A 20,878-nucleotide genomic window follows, 5' to 3' on the forward strand; every position below is an offset into this window, starting at 1 on the left:
TTCGTGAACCAGTCTTATACAAACCTTTTTGTATAGAATACCCTCACTCACATGTCTCCACATGAATGATCACGATCAGATCATTTGTAGCACTTTACAATAATTGTAACATCTACAAAGCAGGTCGTATTTGTAGTGTCACCAGGATAAGGTATTCAGCCTTTGAAGGATCTCTTATTCAAGAGAACTAGTGAGCGGAAGCAAGATCTTTCCAAACCCATTGTGAAAGAATAAACACATTCACAAACATACAAGAACAGTTATGCATCTTAAAGAAAATTACAACATGCTTTCTTAACTAAATACAAAGGGAATCAAGAGACATACCTTTGAAGAACTCTTCTTCACGTATTCCCTCGATCTACACTAGTCAGGCATCCCAGAAAATTCTACACGATCACAAATGCAATGAATGCTCAGTGTAATCAGGAACTGTTTGATCCTTAAATAGCAACCCTCAATACTACCACTCGGTTACCTTGGTATTCTCGGAGTGAGAATCCAGGAGGTGTGGACTCTGTGTAAATTTGGTAGAGGGAAGGGGGATGTATACGATCAAGTTAAACGATTAAGTAAGTGGGAGAAAGGTTTAGTCTATCGTATAGATGTGAGTACTCGATCGTTTAGCAAACGAGGAACAATCGTCTAGTAAACTTCTCTCAATCCTTTAGTCCCTCGAAAGGTTCGTATAGTTCTCTCTTTTTCACTTGATCGATTAATAATCAATAATACGATCAACTTCAAAAAATGAAAACTCTTTTCATTTTATTCTTCAGTTACTAAAACTGAAAAAAAAAAACTCCCACTTGCACGGTTAATGGAGAAAAGAAATAACAAACTAAAACAATTATCTCATAATTGTTTTTATTATAAATAAATATAATAACTAACTTATCATATTATATTTATAACCTATAGTTTTAATATCACATCATATGTAATATTTAAACCATAGTTCTTTTCTCCTTTATTTAATATAAATTATATTTATATCAATTCCTCCAATTAATATATCTAATACATCAAATAAATTATATCACATATAATTGAACCAATTTAATTAAATCATATATAATCAAATTTTCTCTTGTTAATTTGAACATTTCAAATTAACCCAAAAACTGATTCTCAACTTGAATCCATGGAGCTAACAAGAGGACCTTATGGACCTGTAGCTTGAAGCTCCAACGATACGTGAATAACTGACTAAACTCTTTAATCACGATATCCACCATCGTTAACTTCAGGTACTGCACTAAAGACCGACAACTGAACTCTTCTTACTACAGATATATTTCTGTGTCCATTAGATATAACCAATCAGCAGTACGATAACCCTTCACAGATCGCTCGTAAGTACAGCTGGGTCAATTTACCGTTTTCCCCTGTAGTTACATCTAACTCCTTAAGTACTATTGATTCCTCTAATGAATAATACATCATCTGTCTCTTATACACATCTAGATGTGTATAAGAGACAGCTATGTTCATGCCCCGGAATCAGCCCTTAAGGGAACAATCTATCTACTTACCCCTGCTTCGGGGAAAGAATGAATTCCATCTTATGTAGTTGAGTTCCCAACTCCCCAATCAGACGAATCCCCAAAGTGGTAGGTTTGAGTCGGCAATCTGGCTACTTGCACCCATACAAATCAAAGAACCGCCCTCTGATACTTGATTTTATGATGTGGAATTGTGGATGATATGCGATGATGAAATTGCGTTGAGCACTCAAGTTTCCTCAGTGGAACCCAAGTGTAAACCCCACCGAGTTTCCTAGTAAGTCTAGGGTCGAACTCAGGGACTTGGGAAAACATGTTGTGATGGTGAATTTTATGAAAACTTTGCGGTAACCAAATAAATAAATAGTTGTTGAGGTTGATATTTGCGGTAATGAAAAATAAACAAATGCGGTGGAGTTTGAAAAAGAGTTGATAAACGGAAGATGCGATGAATATGCGATGAACGGGTTGAGAAGGGTTTCGGCTAACACTTCCTAGGATGTGTTCGTGCTTTGCGATCATGCATTATGCATACAATAGTAAACCACCTCTCAGTGCAAATGCCGCGACTTCTAAGGCTAGAACGCATGCGATATATGTGATAAGTCTATAAGACCTACACATAAGCCTCTATTCTTATTTATGCGATGACAAAATGACACACACACAAATAAGGGGACAACATAATATCATTCCTATCTCTAAGATGCATGCGATGCAGGTTGGCAAACAGAGCTTATCTCTAAGTCCCTATTTCTTGTTTATGCAGTTCTAATCTTGCTCTCTCGAGTCTAGATTTTAACCTAGCTCTTTCAAGTCTTAGGTTTTTTTGTTTAGACTCTCTCTCGAGTAGCTCAAAGGGATGTTTGGCACAACATAACACAAGATAATCGCAAGCAATGAACTTCTTAGGTCATGTTAGCTTAGTTCTTCTCAGCCCATTCGACTAGTTTAGCTACTCATGTGTACTAAGAGAGTGAACAGATGTAAAATAAGAACTTCCATTGTATAAATATAAAGATGAAGTGCAAAACAACAATGCAAGAATAGAATAAAGAGCCTGGTAGCAATCTCTTGCTTCCTAGGCTTTTACACTGTCTTTCTACTTGTGTTCAAAAGATAATCTCGCTCTCGCAAGAATCGGCCCGCTCTTTGCTTCTATGCCTTAGGGTTCTCTCTCGAGTTGCCCTGAGCAATCTCCAGTGTCTCTCCTCTTCTTTTGCTCTGCCTTAAAATAAAAAGGAAAACTATGGACAAAGACGTGCGATCCGAACTTATGAATTTTTGAACTGGTGAACCCCTTTTTTGAAGGTTGCCCTCGGTATTTATAGAGCTTTGGGGATGAAAGGTGCCTTCCCTCTTATGATTGCATAGATGGGATGGCTTTAACTCCTCACTGATACGACGAATATTTGTTACCGAAAAGCTGAATGTACTTGTTATCGTTAGCAGCTGTCAACTTAATTCGGATTCCACTGTCATCAGCTTTCTGTCCCATCGTGATTAATTATGCCTTTCACCCAGATGCGCCCACCAAGTTGCGTCGGCTAAGTTGCAACAATCCTTCTTGAGAAAATGTTTGCGAATACAATCATCGCAAATCCTTGCGGTAATGTTGCGCTCGATCAATGGTTTCCTATGATCACAATTTTTGCCTTGCGTCAACGTATATTCTGCATAAAAATACAAAAATCAACTGTTCCTATGCGATGAACGCATGCGACCGTAATGTAATAAACTTAATACTTTTTGGACGCAATCTAACATATTTTATCAACACAACCAGCATTGTTTAAGAACTTAACACTATGATAACGTTCATTTCTGCCAATTATCACCCTCATAGGTAGGAGTTCCCAATTCACTCAGGATTAAGGTCATGTTACCTATGGTCATCCTAATGAAATGAAAGTCTCTGTCATGAACGGTGTTATATAACGAGACTAAACATTTTGTGGTCCGATCTTATACAAACTCCTTTGTATAGGATATCCTGCTCGCATGTCTCCACATGAATGATCAGGATTGGACCATCTGTTAGCACTTTACAACACTTGTAACATATACAAAGCGAGCCGTATCCGTAGTATCACCAGGATAAGGTTTCCTTCCTTTATCATATACTACAAACCATTTAGGTTATCACTTAAGGCATGATCCAGTTGTATGTCTCCACATACATGCTTAAGTTACAATGATAACCAAGGATCTTAGTTTATTGGTTTGTGGTTAATGCAACTAAAATATCCCATATTTTATAGACAACAGTGAAGAAAATATCTCATATTATTACATCACAAATGTTTGTTCATATATGTGTTTACAAACTACAGGACCCTGTGAGATTTAGGGCATCAACCCCAACAATCTCCCACTTGTCCTAAAGCGAGTGGGTGTACAAGATAAATATAAGTACAAAATAATAAACTAGGGCACTAAGGCCTAGTACAAAATCTCCCACTTGCCCTAGTCCAGCTGCAGACGATCTCGTAGACCCATGCTCTGTAGATTACCCTAAAAAACTATAACCATGAGAGCCTTCGTAAATGAGTCAGTAACGTTGTGCTTCGAAGCTATATTCGTGACTATCACGTCCTCTCGATGCACAATCTTGTGGATGAGATGATACTTTTGCTCTATATGTTTGCACACTTGTGACTCCTAGGCTCACTGGAGTTCGCCACAACACCACTATTATCACAATAAAGGGGTGATGGCCCTAGACATGTCTGAAGAAACTTCCTGAGTCAAACAGCCTCCTTAGCAACTTCACAAGCCGCTACATACTCGGCCTCCATCGTGGGGTTAGCGATGCACCTTTGTTTAGTGCTTTGCCATACTACAGCCCCTCCGTTAAGAATGAACACTGATCTTGAAGTGGATTTCCGAGAATTCTTTTCAGTCTGAAATTCAGAGTTCGTGTATCCAGTAAGGATCAAATCCTTAGATCCATACACAAGCATGTAGTCCCTCGTTCTCTGAAGATACTTGAGGATGTTTTTAACGGAAGTCCATTGACCCTATTCTGGATTAGACTGATATCTACTACTATCCCTACAACGTAGCAGATGTAAGGTTTAGTACATAACATCGCATACATCAAACTGCCAACAACAGATGCATAGGGGACCCGTGTCATTTCCTCGACCTCTTGCTCTTAGGACACTGTTCCTGAGATAACGTATCTCCATGCCGAAAAGGCAGTAGGCCCCTTTTGGAGTTCTGCATCAGTACTTGATAAACATCTTGTCAATGTATGATGCCTGAGATAGCGTTAGCACTTTGTTCTTTCGATCCCGAAAGATCTGAATACCAAAAACAAACTAAGCCTTTCCAAAATATTTCATTTGGAATTGGGTCACTAGCCAGTTCTTAATGAAGTCAGTAAACCTACATCATTCCTAATGAGTAGGATATCGTCTATATACAACACTAGTAAATCTACTGAATTGTTGATGATTTTCTTGTAGACATAAGACTCATCAACGTTTTGGTCAAAGTCATAAGATTTGATCGCAGTATCAAACCTTATATTCTAAGATCGAGACGCCTGTTTCAGCCCATAAATGGATTGATTCAGATTGCAAACCTTTTGCTCTTGACCTTGGGCTACAAATCCTTTAGGCTGCACCATATAAATGGTCCCTCAAGATTACCATTCAGAAAGGCAGTCTTGACATTCATTTGCCATATCTCATAGTCATAATATGAGGCAATGGATAGGAGGATGTGGATAGACTTCAACATGGCAACAGGCGAGAAAGTCTCCTTATAGTCAACTTCCTCCACCTGGGTATAACCCTTTGCCACAAGTCTAGCCTTGAAGGTTTGCACCTTCCCATCAATACCCCGTTTCCTCTTGTAGATCCATTTATAATCTATAGGTTTAACCTCATCAGGTTGATCTACAAGATCCCATATTGAGTTGAAGTACATAGACTCCATCTCGAGATCCATGGCTTTAACCCATTTATCTCAGTCAACATCCTCCATTGCCTTATAATAAGACAATGGATCCTCAATCTTGCCATCGGCTACTATAGCCAGGATTTCAGTGAAACCCACATAGTGAACAGGTGGGTTCGCAACCCTCCCACTACGTCGAGGTTCCCTCAACTCTTGAGGTGGATTTGACCTACTAGTTGAACTTTCATCAACAACTCTTGTTGATGTAGCAGACCTTTCAACAACTCATGTTGATGTTTCAGTAGTTTCCTTGGAAAGTTCATGCAACATGATTTTACTATGTAGACTGTGCTCCCTCATATGATCTTCCTCAAGGAAGGTATCATTTGTCGATACAAACACCTTGTTTTCCTTAGGATCATAAAAGTAACCCCCTCATGTCCCTCTGGGGTAGCCTACAAATAGGTACAACCTCAAACGTAGTTCCAATTTCTTAGAATTAGCCTCAAGCACATCTGCTGGACAACCCCAGATGCGGAAGTGACGCAAACTAGCTTTACACCCATTCCACAACTCCAAAGGTGTTCTGGCAACACTCTTGGAAGGAAAACAGTTGAGGATATAAGTTGCAGTCTCTACTGCAAAATCCCAAAACGAGTCCGGTAAGGAAGCGTAACTCATCATCGACCGAACCATGTCCAATAGGGTTCTGTTTCTCCTCTCTGATACACCATTCTGCTGAGGTGTACTAGGCACTAAGAATTGTAAAACGATTCCATGTTCTATCATATAGTTCTGGAACTCAGAATCCAAAAACTCTCCACCTCAATCTGATCGAAATGTTTTAATCCGTTTATCCAATGCATTTTCACCTTACCTCAAATAATCATCAATAAAGTGATGAAATACTTGTAGCCTCCCCTGGCTCACATATTCATTGAACCACAAAGGTCTTAATGCACTAACTCTAGAGATTCTTTGGCTCGATAACCTTTTCCAGTAAAAGGTCTTTTAGTCGTCTTGCCTTCAAGGCATGACTCGTACACAGGTAAAGAATTTTCCTCTAACTCGCTTAGAAGTCCATTCTTCACCAACCGCTCAATCCTATTGAGATTGATGTGCCTTAATCGAGGGTGACAAAGTTGGGCATTTTTTCTTAGGAGAAACCTTAAGTCGTTTATTTTGAGTTACGACAGTTTTATGTCATGAAGGGAATTTGTTGCTAATGACCTTAGTACATACGAATTGTTTTCAAGTTTTGCTGAACAAATCTCAACACCATCTTTTAGAATAAACACTTTATTCATCGAAAAGTTGAGAGTATTTTACATTCAATCAAACACTTTACAGAAATTAAGTTCCTCTTTAACTCTAGAACTACATATAGATCATTCAAAATGATAAATTTATTCTGTAAAGTGAACTGGAGCCCTCCCACTACCACAGTTGAGACGACGTGTCCAGTGCCTACTCACATCGCCATCTCACCAGCCTTAAGCTGCCGCCAGGATCTAATCCCCTGAAAAGAAGAACAAACATGATTAGTGACCCCAAAGTCTATAATCCAGGAAGAATCTGAAGGAATGAAATATCATGCAACGGAAGACTTCATAACCAATAAGCACTTAAACTACTTTTAATTTGAGTTTTAAGCATGTTGTTCATATGCTATTCAGAAGAGGGTTTGAAAACATATTACATTTGAAGATATCCTTCACAAATTTAGCTGAAATCCACCAAGATAGAGCTTGAAACTTCAAGAGGACTACCATGATCTTCTCTGATATGCTGATGCTGGAACGTGTGGTGGAAATACTAAATCAAGTTGAATTGATGAAGAACCAGTGAGGGGTATGTAGGGTTTTTCAAGTTATCACTTTAGCAAGTATAACATAGTATGCTCATTTGTTCTTCATGCATGTAGCTTCTTTATATAAGTAGAATTCATGCAAATATATAGGGTTGCATGAAGAGCAGCTCTAGCTTGAAGGTCATCGTCAACTAGAAATGGAATTTGGTGACTATCCACCATAATGTGGTTAGTTGATTTTTCCCAAAAATTGGAAAAATCCAATAACTTAAAATGATTTCAAAAATCATTTATTTATTTATTTTTTAAATTAGTTTTCTAAAATTAATTAAAAAATAATTAATTTAAATAAAACTAATTTAAATTAATTTGTAATTAAACTTTTAATTTAAAAATATTAATTTAATATCTAAATATTAAATTAATAAAATATCAATATCACCAATAAATAAATTTTATTTAAATCATAATTTAAATATTAATTGATTTTCCACTTTCAATTAATTTCAATTGAGTTAAACGTTTATAATTGTATCATATACAATCAATCGAAAACCCCACAAATTTGATTTTGAACATTTCAAATTCGTAACCCTAATTTCATACATCAATACTCAATTCGTTATTCCAAATTAATGAGTTAGTAGGGGGACCTAATGGACTTACAGATCATGAGCTCCAACGATCTATAATTAATTCGTTAAAACTCTTTACTCGAATTAATTACTATTCGTTAGCTATCAAGACACACCACTATAACTCGATAGTTGCACTCTCCTCACTATAGATATATTTCTGTCCATATAAACCATAATCAGTAAGTTGATCCTTTATAGGTCGTTCGTAATTACAATTTTGTCAAAATTACCGTTTTACCCCTATAAATATATTTTGTTCCTTAAGTAGCCACTAACCCTCTAATGAAATTTTTTTTATTCATAATACTACTTATGAATCATGACCTTCTCTATCATGAGAAGGTGGGACCCCGATTGTTCAAGACCTGGAATTAGCACTTAAGAGAACAACCTATTTGCTAACCCTAAACTGAGTAGGAGCGAATTTCATCTTGCAAGGCTATGTCCCCAGCTATCCTTCCGGTCTTATCCTCAAAATGGAAGGCTTATTGAGCAGTGTTGTTGGACTACTCTCACCCATGCAGATCAAAGGATAATCCTGAATAAAATGGAGTTTATAGCTAGCTCAGGATTAAGATCGAGTTATCCTAGGTTACTTAAGTATGAAATAGTCAGTTTTAATAGTAAACGATCGTTATAAAGAAAAAGTGACTATTTCGTGGTCTATATGCAAACTCGTTGCATAGAATGCCCCCACTCCCAGGTCTCTACATGAATGATCCGTGGATCACGTCATCTGTATTACCTATACAAAATGGGTCGCATCCAATAGTGTTACCAGGATGAGATACCCAATTTCATCCATATATTTATAGACTATTTAGGCTATATACTATTTACTTGATCCTGTTTATGTCACCACATAAAGTTAAAGTATTTATGCTATAGTCGTGGATATGTTTATTGGATTTTCATAATAGAATGCAAAATCAACAACTTGATTGATAAAAATAATGTTCAACACAAAATTTATGAACTGTAGGTTCTAGGACATTCCCAAAAATCTCCCACTTGGACTAAAACTCCAGTGAGAACAAATATATACAATACAATATTGAGAAACATAATGAGAAAATACAATAAACTAGGGCATCTTTAATACCATAGATATACCACTTGCCCTAGATTATGTTGCTCGGAGTCCTAGTCCAACTAGGTGGCCCTTGAACACTTTATCCGAGAGGGCCTTCGTAAATGGATCAGCCAGGTTGTCTTTAGAGGCTATCTTCGTGATGATCACGACTCCTCGGTGTACTATCTCTCTGATGAGATAGTACTTTCTATCAATATGTTTTCCACGTTTGTGACTCCTTGGTTCTTTGGAGTTGGCAACAACACCACTATTGTCACAATACAGTGTGATAGATAAGTGCATATCTAGAACTACGTCCAAGTCAGCCAAGAATTTGCGTATCCTGTAAGGATCAAATCCTTAGGTCCATACACAAGCATATAGTCCCTCGTTCTCCTTAGATAGTTGAGGATGCTTTTGACAGCAGTCCAATGACTGTATCCTGGATTTGATTGGAATCTGCTAACGATTCCAACTGCAAAGCATATGTCAGGGCGTGTACATAACATTGCATACATCAAACTCTCAACTGCAGATGCATATGGAATTCTTGTCATTTCCTCAACATCTTGAGGTGTCTTAGGACATTGTTCCTTTGACAAATGAATTCCATGTCTAAAAGTTAACATGCCTCTTTTGGAATTCTGCATATTATATCTTGACAACATCTTGTCAATATAAGATGCCTAAGATAGTGCTATGGTTTTATTCTTTTGATTCCGAAAGATCTGTATTCCTAAAACGTATTGAGCATCACCCAAATCTTTCATTTAGAATTGTGTTGCTAACCATCTCGTTACATTAGCATGGAAGCTTGTCTCATTCCCAATGAGCAAGATATCATTAACATAAAGAACTAAGAATGCTACAGTCTTGTTGAGTATCTTCTTGCATACACAAGGTTCGTTAACATTTTGTTCAAAGCCATAAGATTTGATCGCAGTATAAAATCTTATATTTCAGGATATTGAAGCTTGTTTTAACCCATAAATGGATCGTTTAAGCTTACAGACTTTCTGTTCCTGTCCTTGTTCGATGAACTCTTCTGGTTGAGACATAAAATACTTTCATCAAGATGGTCGTTCAGAAAAGCTGTCTTAACATCCATTTGCCATAATCATAATATGTGTCAATGGATAGAAGTATTCTAATCAATTTTATCATGGCAACAAGAGAAAAGGTTTCTTCATAATCAACCCTTTCTCTTTGGGTAAAACCTTTTGCCACAAGTCTGGCTTTGTAGGTTTACATCTTGCCAGTTTAGTCTTGTTTTCTCTTGTAGATCCATTTGCAACCTATAGGTTTAACCCCATATGGTTGATCTACAAGTTCCCAAATAGAGTTGAAGTACATAGACTCCATTTCAATATCCATGGCTTTTATCCATTGTTCTCTATCAACATCTTCCGTTGCCTTTTTAATGGTTAATGGATCCTCTAAGCCATCATCATGCACGATGTTTTGAGTTTCTGTTAAACTCATATAGCGTTCAGGTTTTTGAATAACCCTCCCACTACGTCGAGCCATACTCAACTCTTTAGATGGATGTGACGGGACAACAGTTGTTGATGGACCAACTTGATCAACAACTCTTGTTGATGTTTCTGTAGCATTTTTGGTCATTTCTTGCAATATTAGTTTACTACAAGGTAGATGATTTTTTTATATGATCTTCTTCCAAGAATGTATCATTTTTCGATACAAATACTTTGTCTTCTTGGGGATCATAGAACAGTCCTCCTTTTGTTTCTTTAAGGTATCCTACAAAGAGGCATAACTTCGAACATGTTTCCAGTTTCTTAGGATTTTGTACCAACACATGTGCTGGATAACCCCAGATACAGAAGTGACATAAACGTTTAGAGTAAATACCGTAGTCTATACTACATACCCCCAAAAGGATTGAGGTAACTGAGCATAACTCACCATTGATTGGACCATGTCTAATAAGGTTTGATTTCTCCTTTCTGCGACACCGTTTTATTGTGGTGTTCCAGGTACTGTGAGCTGGGATTGAATTCCATGATCTACTAGATAGTTTTGGAATTGTAAATCTATATACTCACCACCTCGATCAGATTGAAGTGTTTTAATTCTTTTACTTAATAGATTTTCTGTCTTGGTCTTAAATTCTTTGACTTTTCAAGAGTTTCAGACTTGTGGTTAATTAAGTAAATGTAGCCATATCTCGAGTAATCATCAATAAAACTGACAAAATACTGATAGCCTACTCGTGCTTTTACACTCATCGGATCACATAGGTCTGGATGTATTAGTTTGAGAGGCTCTTTGGCACAAAGACCTTTGTTAGAAAAAGATCTTTTTGTCATTTTTCCCTCCGGACATGATTCACATGGAGGTAAAGAACTATCTTCTAACTGACTTAAATGATCGTTTTTTACTAATCTCTCAATCCTGCTGAGATTAATGTGACCAAGTCTGAGGTGGCAAAGATAGGCATTAGGAGAAATTTTTCATTTTTTATTTTGAGTCTCAGCTGTTTTAAACATCTCTATATTTAGAATGACTTTTGCTTCAGTTGGTTTTAATATGTACAAGTTATTTTCGAGTCTTGCAGAACAAATATGAACACCTCTTGCAAAAACAAACACTTCATTAGATTTAAAAGATATTTTGTACATATTTTCTACCAGACAGGAAATGGAGATTAAATTTCTTTTCATCTTAGGTACATAATACACATTCCTAAGTAAGATAAAAGACTCTCTAAAAAATAGCTTGTCATCTCCCACTGCATAAGCTGAAACAACTTCACCTGTTCTTGAAAGAACTTTTATTCAAGAGTACCTACGAGTGGAAGCAGATCTTTCCAATTCATTATGACAGAATTACTACATATACATTCAAAACATACTAATATGCATTCATAATGCTATAAAGATTAAGAGATCATACAAGATGAAGATTTCTTCTTCACAGCGAGTCTAAAACCCAACCGTCTACCTCAAACAATCACCACTCGGACAGAAGAAAACAGAGATGACACCACCACTCAGAGCCCTCAGTATTCTTGGAGTGAGAATCCAAGGTGTGAGCTTTATTCGGATTTGGTAGAGGGAAGGAGGAAAAGAGACCATACACAACGATCAAGCAAGTGGGAGATGAGGTCATCTATCGTGATAACTTGTAAAAATACAAGTTATTTATACCATTTTATTTATTTATCTCCCACTTGCTTGTTATTTATACTGCAATTTACTTATCACCGCAATTTGTTATCGCACTTTATTTATCACCGCATTCTATTCTTTATTGCATTTTACTTTTACCACATTTTACTCTTTCAAACCCAATTCATATTCTTTTTTTTTCCCCGGTCCCATATATCACATCAGAATCGCATTATTCACTACAATCCTCATGTTCGACCTCAGATCACTCTGAAAAACTTGCATTAGAATTATACTTTGTTCCAGCCTAAGAAAACTTGTGACATGCGCACACCACACGAACGCATACTACGAAAGCATCTACGCATCACCACATACATTATTTAGAACATAGTATCGCATATTATGATTATTGCAAAATGCATACGCCAATAACCTCAAAAGTTGTTAGCAATACACGATCAATGAATCACAATCTTACAAGTTTTTGGCCCCGTTGCCAGGGATTGGCAATTTTTAGTGCTGAATATTTTTGTGGTATTTTACATGACAGATTTCTGTTGTACAGTCTGTTTACGTGAAGAGTAGGTTGACGGTACATGAGTACTGATACAGAACCAGAATTCGACGCCGACCTAGAGATCGAGCGAACCTTTCGCACAAGAGCACGTCAGAACCGTACGAGGCGAAGAAGAAACATGGCAAACAACAACGATAGACCTGAAGGGAATCATGGAATACATTGGCTGGCGCAAGACCAAGTTTTTCTGGCCACCGACCACAACATTCCCATGAGAAACTATGCGACGCCTAATTTATATGACTTCTCGCCTGGAATTGCAAGACCTTTGGTGAAGGAGAATGCAAGATTTGAAATCAAGTCAGACATGCTCCAAATGATTCAAAATGCGGGTCAATTTGGAGGTCTACAAGGAGAGGACCCGCATGCACATCTGACCAGCTTTGTAGAGATGTGTAATACATTCTCCATCCCTGGCGTGACTTCTGAAGGAATAAGACTGTATCTCTTCCCGTATACACTTCGGGATGAAGCAAAAAGGTGGGCTCACTCATTGGAGCCAAATGAGATCAATTCTTGAGACCAGGTTGTTGAAAGGTTCATGAAGAAATTTTCCCGCCTGCAATCAACGCAAGAAGACGAAGGGACGTGTTAAATTTTAAATAGATGGAAAATGAGACTCTGAGCACCGCATGGGTGCGATTTAGAAGACTGGTGAAAAACTGTCCACATATCAGGATTCCTAATTGCGTTCTTATGGAAACCTTTTTATAATGGCTTGGATAGATCGATGCAAGTTGTTGCTAATGCCTCCACGGCAGGAGGATTTATGGATAAAATATACACTGAAGCAAAAGTCATCTTAGATCGCATCTCGCGAAATACAGATGACTGGGTTGATGATGGGTATGGAGGAAGAGGCCCACAGCGAAGAAAAACGGAAAGCGCCATTGTACCTGTTGATATAATGACCACATTGGCCGCCCAAATGGCCACAGTTACCTTGCTCCTCCAAACGATGGCTATTAATCAAGGAACTCTCTCCCAGGGTGCAGCGTAAGCCAATGCGCTAATGCAAGTGGCAGCAATAGTTGTGTACAATGGGGAGGGGCTTATTCAGTGAAAATGTGACCATCAAACCAACAGACAATGTACTGCATCCAGAACAACCCGTTCAACAACACGTACAACCCAGGTTGGAGGAACGATCCTAACTTCAGTTGGGGAGGAAACAACGACCAAGGGGGCCAAAGGACCATGCAGAACAATCATTCAGGGAATCGAGGCAATCCTCTGGTTTTTCATCAGGGTCAAAATCAGAGTAATTATCAGAATAGGCAATCGCACAACCAACCTTCCTCATCTAACACCTCATCAAATTTGTTGTCCTTGGAAGCTCTGCTCAAGCAATATATAGAAAAGAATGATGCGATCATGCAATCACAAGCATCTTCCATCAGGAACTTGGAGTCCAGATCGGGCAGCTGGCGGCCGAGCTTAGAAACAGAACACTTGGTACGCTGCCCAGCAACTCAGAAGCACCTGGATCGAGTGGGAAGGAACAATGTCAAGAAATGACATTGGGCAGGCAAGTCTGATCGCCTGTGAGGATGTGGTTGCGGTAACCCTGAAGACCCTTTTTAAACTGCATCCCTATTACTATCTTTACCGCTTTCTTTACTGCTTTGTTATTACGCTATTGAAATTAGTTTATTACTTACATTGATTTAGTTTTCTGCCTAGTTGAATTTATTTCCATTCCAGTCTCAGTTTGCATTGATCTTAATTTTCTGTGAATGAATGATGTAAGTGAACACTGCAACATTTTATCAATATGGTTTTGGGATAAGCGTTGTGATGTTGGTGATACTATAAAAACGTCGGGTATGCATTGCGACGACGGGTGTATCTTGCATCAACAGATACACTTTACACCTATCCTCCAAAAATGCATTGTGTTGACGAATGAGTTGCACTCGTATATACATTGTGCCCATCCTCTGCAAATACGCACTATGTTGACGGATGTGTTGCACTGGTAGAAATACCTTGTGCCTGTCCTCCAGAAATGCATGGCGTTGATGGTTGTGTTGTGCTAATATATATTGCGCCCGTCCTCTGCAAATATGCATTTGCGGTAACGGATGTATTGCGTTAACAACTTAACATTGCGCCTATCCTATTAAATAAATAAAAAATGATAAAATATTCATGGAGAGGGTAGTCGAATCGCTTAAGCTCTCGAGAAAATTATTACTTAGTAGATGAAAGGACGCTCTTTCCTGCTAAGACATAATTTGAGGGGCGCTGCAGGCTTTTTGGAATACCAAAGCCTCTCACGCAGTGATTATGTTAGGCACATCAAGGCCCAACCTATAAATTGCACCTCCTTAAGCCCGAGGAGCTCACTTTCAATCTCTTCGCGAAAAACCCTAAGCAAAATCTCTCTGCATATCATCATCCCTTTCCGCACTTTCTTCCGAAGAACAAAAAATTTTCCAACTTGTTTCCCTTTACTAAACCAATGGCCGGACAATCATTCCATTCCTCTTCCCAGCCATCATCCCCTTCCCACGCCCCCGTCACCGAGCAGGAGGCGACCTTCCTTGCCAGCTGTCGCCTCGCCACCCAGCCAAAGCCATCCCCTAGATTCGCTCGAAAAACCTCTGTAGCCACAATCCACCAACCCACCATGAGGGCCCGAGCACGAAGAGTGCCTTGCCACCAGACCTGAGGTGGCACTCCCAATACCTTCAACAGAAAGCGGGCTGAAAAGAAAGGACGACAAGGAGGTGTTCAGGAGTATTCTGAGCCATTTAGAAAGGGATGGGGGGTTTTCGGAGGCCGGAGTAGTGAACCAGCCCCTGTCGTTCGAGGAAGAGTTAGCTGTGACTTCGCAGAGAATGGCCCTGACCATTTTGGGTCCTAAAGAGACTGCCCCAATAGACTCCAATGAGGGACCCATAAGGGTTGTTTTGGAGGTTGTGGAGGTGAAGAAGCAGACGGAGAAGTCTAAAGAGAAGAAGGAGAAGAGAAAAGTTGAAAAAAAATGAGCAGAAGAAGATGAAGTCGCCCGGCTGGAGAAGGAGAAGAAAGAAAAAAGGAGAAGTGAAAGAAAACAGCGCAGGCGAGAAGAGAAGTGCTTGAAGAAAGAGGAAGAAAGGAGGAAGAGGGCGGAAAGTTTAGATGTCGATGGAGAATCAACCACTGCAAGGGTGGAAGAGGGGGTGTCAGCGTAAGCTAGATCATCAGCATAACTACAAGCTTCATGGTCGCAATGCAGATCAGTTGCGGCAGACGACAAAAAAGATCCTGACATCTCCCCTCTAATACAGCGTCGTAAGGAGAATGCGCCGCAAGGGTCCACAAGTGACCCAAAAAAATTTCAACGCATAGAGAAGGAGAAGGAAGAAAGAAAAAGAAAACTAGAAGAGAAGGAAGAGAAAATGTCATGGGCGCACCAAATCATCGCATCAGGCGATTTGGCCAGAAAACTTCATGATGAAGAGGTTCGCTGTGACAACGCAAGGGCAGAAGAAGAAGAGAGAAGAAGGCTCAAGGATGAGTAGCACATTGCGCTCGCTTCGGAGCAATTTGAAAAATAAATGAGAGAAGAAGAAGAAGTGGAGAAGAAGAAAAAGAAGGAAAAGGAGATGCGCCACAAAGCAAATATTCAACGAATCAGAGAGCGAAAAAGAAAAGAAGTGGAAGAGTAGGAAAAGGAAAAAGAAGAGCAACGCAAAGTGCGGGAACGCATCCAAAGACAAAAGTCCCGCCTTGCGTCTGCTCAGGAAAAGGGCAAAGCAAAGGTGGAGAGCAGCGAGCTTGCGACGACCAGGAGGCGCCCAACAACCAAGAAAGAAAATGATGACTTTTGGATGGAAATGGGCTTCTTTCCTGCATCGGCACCACTAGCTGATCTCATCATTAGCATTATGGTAGAACATGGGTGGGAAACTTTCTGCCAGTGTCCATCCATTGTAATTCCATCGGTAGTGAGAGCCTTCTACCATAGCCACTCAACGACACTGAAGATGTGGTGATCGTCGAAGGGACTTCTTTCCTGCATCGGTGCCACTACCATAGCCAGCGCACCTTTGGGTTTATTTGGTGAAAAGGCGACTCATCCCAACATCGCATGATAAAACCATCTCGAGGGATCGAGTTATGGTCGTATATTGCATAGCGCGTGACATTCCTATTGATGTGGGCCAGCTTCTTGCGAAGCAAATTCGAGGTTTTGTTGGTCGTGTGAGAGGCCAGTACTTCTTCCCATGGACAGTTTCGAGCCTATGCCTATCTGTGGGTGTAGGCATTGTGAAGAACCCATGCCAGAAGTGCACGACATCATCAACACCAAAATCCTGAGAATTGTTCGCAAGATTCGCCGCATTGCCACGAGCTCCACCGAAACGGCCCTCATTGATTTAATGCGCCGCAACCACCAAGTCCCAAGAATGAGTGTCGCAATGACAAAGGAAGGAGTATCTAAGGAGTTCACCGCAGAAGCAAACCAATCTACCCTTGGAGCTTTTACCTTAGTCATTCACCCACCAAGCCAACAAATGAACCCCTTTCCCCTCTTCCCGAACAATTCACCAATCTCCTCCTTGCCCCCGACTCCAACCCCGCATCTCCAGCAAGCCATTCCACTCAACCCCAAACCGATGCTGGTGAAACATCGACGGCGTAACCTTCCACCGCATCCCTTCCTACTGCCTTAGAAGATATGCGAGGCTTTCTATCTCAAGAGCTATCCTTCTTCCACCATTCATTAACGGAGTTGCAAGAGAGCAACGCAGAGCTGCGGCAGGAAATGGTCAATATTCAACGCAACATTTTTACCATTCACCAGAATCAAAGACAGATGGTCGAATGCAACCATGAGTACTTCAATTTCTTGACTGCATATTTACATGGTCTCATGGTGCCTCAACATCTGCAGCAGTCTCTGCACTTTCAAGAAGTGCCGCAAAAAGCTCCTTGACAACACCCTCCTCATCAAGAGCCCCCGCCGCAAATCTAAATTTGGGGGTGTACTGCCTTCTCCTTCACAATTTTGAATTCTTTTTGCGGCCATTCATTTTTTATTGATAGCTATACCTTGTATTCTTCTGTACATGCTTACAATTTTGTGTTTACGATCAATATAATTCTTTGTGTACTTGGACAATTTTTATATAACTGAATAATTATTCTTGCCATATGTGTTGGCCTCTTTATTTTTATCATCCTTTTTCAATTTATTGCGGTAATTCTTTTCTTTTCTTTTGCGTTGTTTATTTGCGCTACCATGATGAGTATTATGCATAACCTTAGTGAAATTTCTTTATACATTGCAATTTCTGCCTAACACTTAGACAATTCATTGAAATAGATCTACTTTACCTTCTCTATTACAAGACTCTGCTCAAACCTTCTTTTTAAAATTTTGACCAAGTCTTTTGTCTTTTCTGTCCAAAACAACGCAATGAGAACCGTAGTGATACCTCCTATCGTACCTTCTCGCGCCTGCTAGTTGTGTACAAGATTGAATGAGCGGTTTTTGCGGATTTGTCATACACCTTCATCGTAAAAAAAAAAAAAAAAAAATTCGCCATGAGCACAAGGGAAAATTCCAACCTGATAAGAGTTAAGTCGTGAAAGGAACCTGCTCGTAGTTGGATGTCGCATGACACCCGTGGGAGCAAGCCAAAATGAAGGTAGGTTATCAGGATCGACGTAATAGAAAAAAAAAAAGAGAGAGAGAAAATAAGAATAAAAGAGACAACTCCACTGACTAGAAAAAGTAAAACTTGGCTAAGGATCAATAGTTGAAGTTGAGCTTGGTACACAACCGAAGTTGGATGCTCGCATGACACCCGTGGGAGTAAGCCAAAACGAAGGGTGTAACCATGATCAACGCTCTCTATAAGAAGACGCAAATCAGGCCAACACATAAAAGACGCACTTCGTTGTTTTCACAAGAATAGGTAAAACATTCTTTTCAAAACAAGAAGAGAACTTTGAAGAGGTTTGTCTTAGGTAAGAATAAAGTAGAGCATGTTGAAGAAATGTTCAAAGGATAGAAGGAATTTTGTAGTTTTGAGAAATTATATAGAGGTGGAGCATTCGGAGTAGCTGATTGGTGCAAAGTTAGGATAGGATTTGAGCTGAATTGCCTTAGTCGAGGGTATGCTTGAGGACAAACATATATCTAAATTTGGGGGTGTGATAACTTGTAGAAATACAAGTTATTTATACCGTTTTATTTAGATTATGCGGCAAAAAGAAGGGAAAAGTTGCGTTGACTGTATAGAAATTGGCTTAGAAACGCGAAAATTGTAAAGTGTCGTAAGCACACCCGCTACCCCATTGTGATGGCAAAATGGAATGTCCAAGTCTTTATTTTGCAGGAAACAAGTCACCGCATGTGAAAACCGCTCGAGGACAAATAAAGAACAACCCATTATTACCGCATGCGACAATTGATCAAGAACGAAAAAGAACAATGCAATTGCAGCGCATGTCGCAGTCGATAAAAAGATCAAAGCAATTACACCGCATGCGGCGATCGATCGTAGATGTAAAGAGTGATGCATTCGCAAGGACTTCTGAAATTGTACAACTTTTCTATTGTATGATTCTGAAAAATTAAATGTGGAGCGGAGCGGACGTTTCCACCAAGCCATGGTAGGAAAAATCAGCTTTTCAGAGCTGGACCACTGATACAGAAGGTGCCAAGGTTTGTAAATAGCTACATCAATTTCAAAGAAAAGAGGCTGGTCTGAAGAAACAATTTAAAGAAAATCCAGGGAGAAAGATGAGACAAGACCGAAAGGTAAGCCTCTGAAGCAAGCAATTCATTTCCATTCCCGAAGAAGAAGCTCTATGCAAAGATCACTTCTACCTAGAAAACAAGCTTGAGAAGGAAGTTCTCCACTCCATTCCTCCCACACGCCAGCAAGCACATCGTCTCCGATCGGGATCCGTGTCAAGACATTGACATGCTTTCCTTATTGTTCTTACTTTCTTTCTATTCATCAACTGTGTTCATCTCTAAACTATCATTCATTATCTGTAACAAACGCTTATCTTTATATTTTAATATCATTATCATATTCATCACCATCTCTCTGTTCTTCACCATACATTCATCATCCATTTCCTTCACCATGTGTAACTAATCCCCAGGGTAAAGGGGAAGGATTAAGCAAGTAAGTTAATCTTTGTTGAAAAAATCGGCTGAGTTTAGCTAAAGCATGCTCAACGGCATCTTCACCTGTGAGAGCAGAAGTGAAGATGTTATTCCGCCTCTCGAAAGAAGGTTGGAAGAATACGTTAACTAAAGCGAGAAGTATTTTCAGAGATGGAAACATCCTTGCGTTCATCATGTTCATCCTTGTTTCACCATAGACATATGGGAATGCGGCCGATCACTGAAAGGTGTAAGCCAAGGGAAAGCGGAACCTTAGTTGCATCCTCAACAAGATTGACGAACTTGCGATGTCCTTTCCCTCAACCCATTCTCTTTCCGACACATTTCACAAGGCTTGCCATCGCATTCATCAGATACTTTTGCACATCTTCACAGTCGGTCCTCACTTTGTATATTTAATTGTTATTCATTTATTTGTTACCGTATTCTACTTTACTGCCGCAATCTACTTATCACTACAACTTATTATCGCACTTTATTTATCATCGCATTCTATTCTTTATCGCATTTTACTTTTACCGTATTTTACTCTTTCAAACCGAATTCATATTCTTTTGTTTTCCCGGTCGCATATATCACATCGGTATTGCATTAATCACCACAATCCCCGTGTTCAACCTCAGATCACTCTAAGAAGCTTGCGTTGGAATTATACTTGGTTCCAGCGTAAGAAAACTTGTGACACGCGCACACTACACGAAAGCATACTACGAAAGCATCTAAGCACCGCATACATCATTTAGAATGTAGTATGGCATATTATTATTATCGTAAAGCGCATACGCCAACAACCTCAGAAATTGTTGGCAATACATGATCAACAAATCACAATCTTACACGCATAAACAAGATGCTTGATCATTTAGGTGAAGTATACGATCGTGTAGGAAAAAGTAAGCAATCATCTAAACGATCGTGTAGGAAAGGGTAAGCAATCGTTTAAACGATTGTGTAGGAAAAGGGTGAGCGATCGGCTGAACGATCGTGCAGGAAAACTATGTGATCGTCTATATGATCGTTTAATAAATATCGAGAGCTAAACGATCGCTTCGGAATAGGTAAATGATCGTTTAGTTAATAGTGCGCGAAGGTGGAATTGGT

Source organism: Benincasa hispida, chromosome 7 (assembly GCF_009727055.1).
Source record: "Benincasa hispida cultivar B227 chromosome 7, ASM972705v1, whole genome shotgun sequence".
NCBI classification, from domain to species: domain Eukaryota; kingdom Viridiplantae; phylum Streptophyta; class Magnoliopsida; order Cucurbitales; family Cucurbitaceae; genus Benincasa; species Benincasa hispida.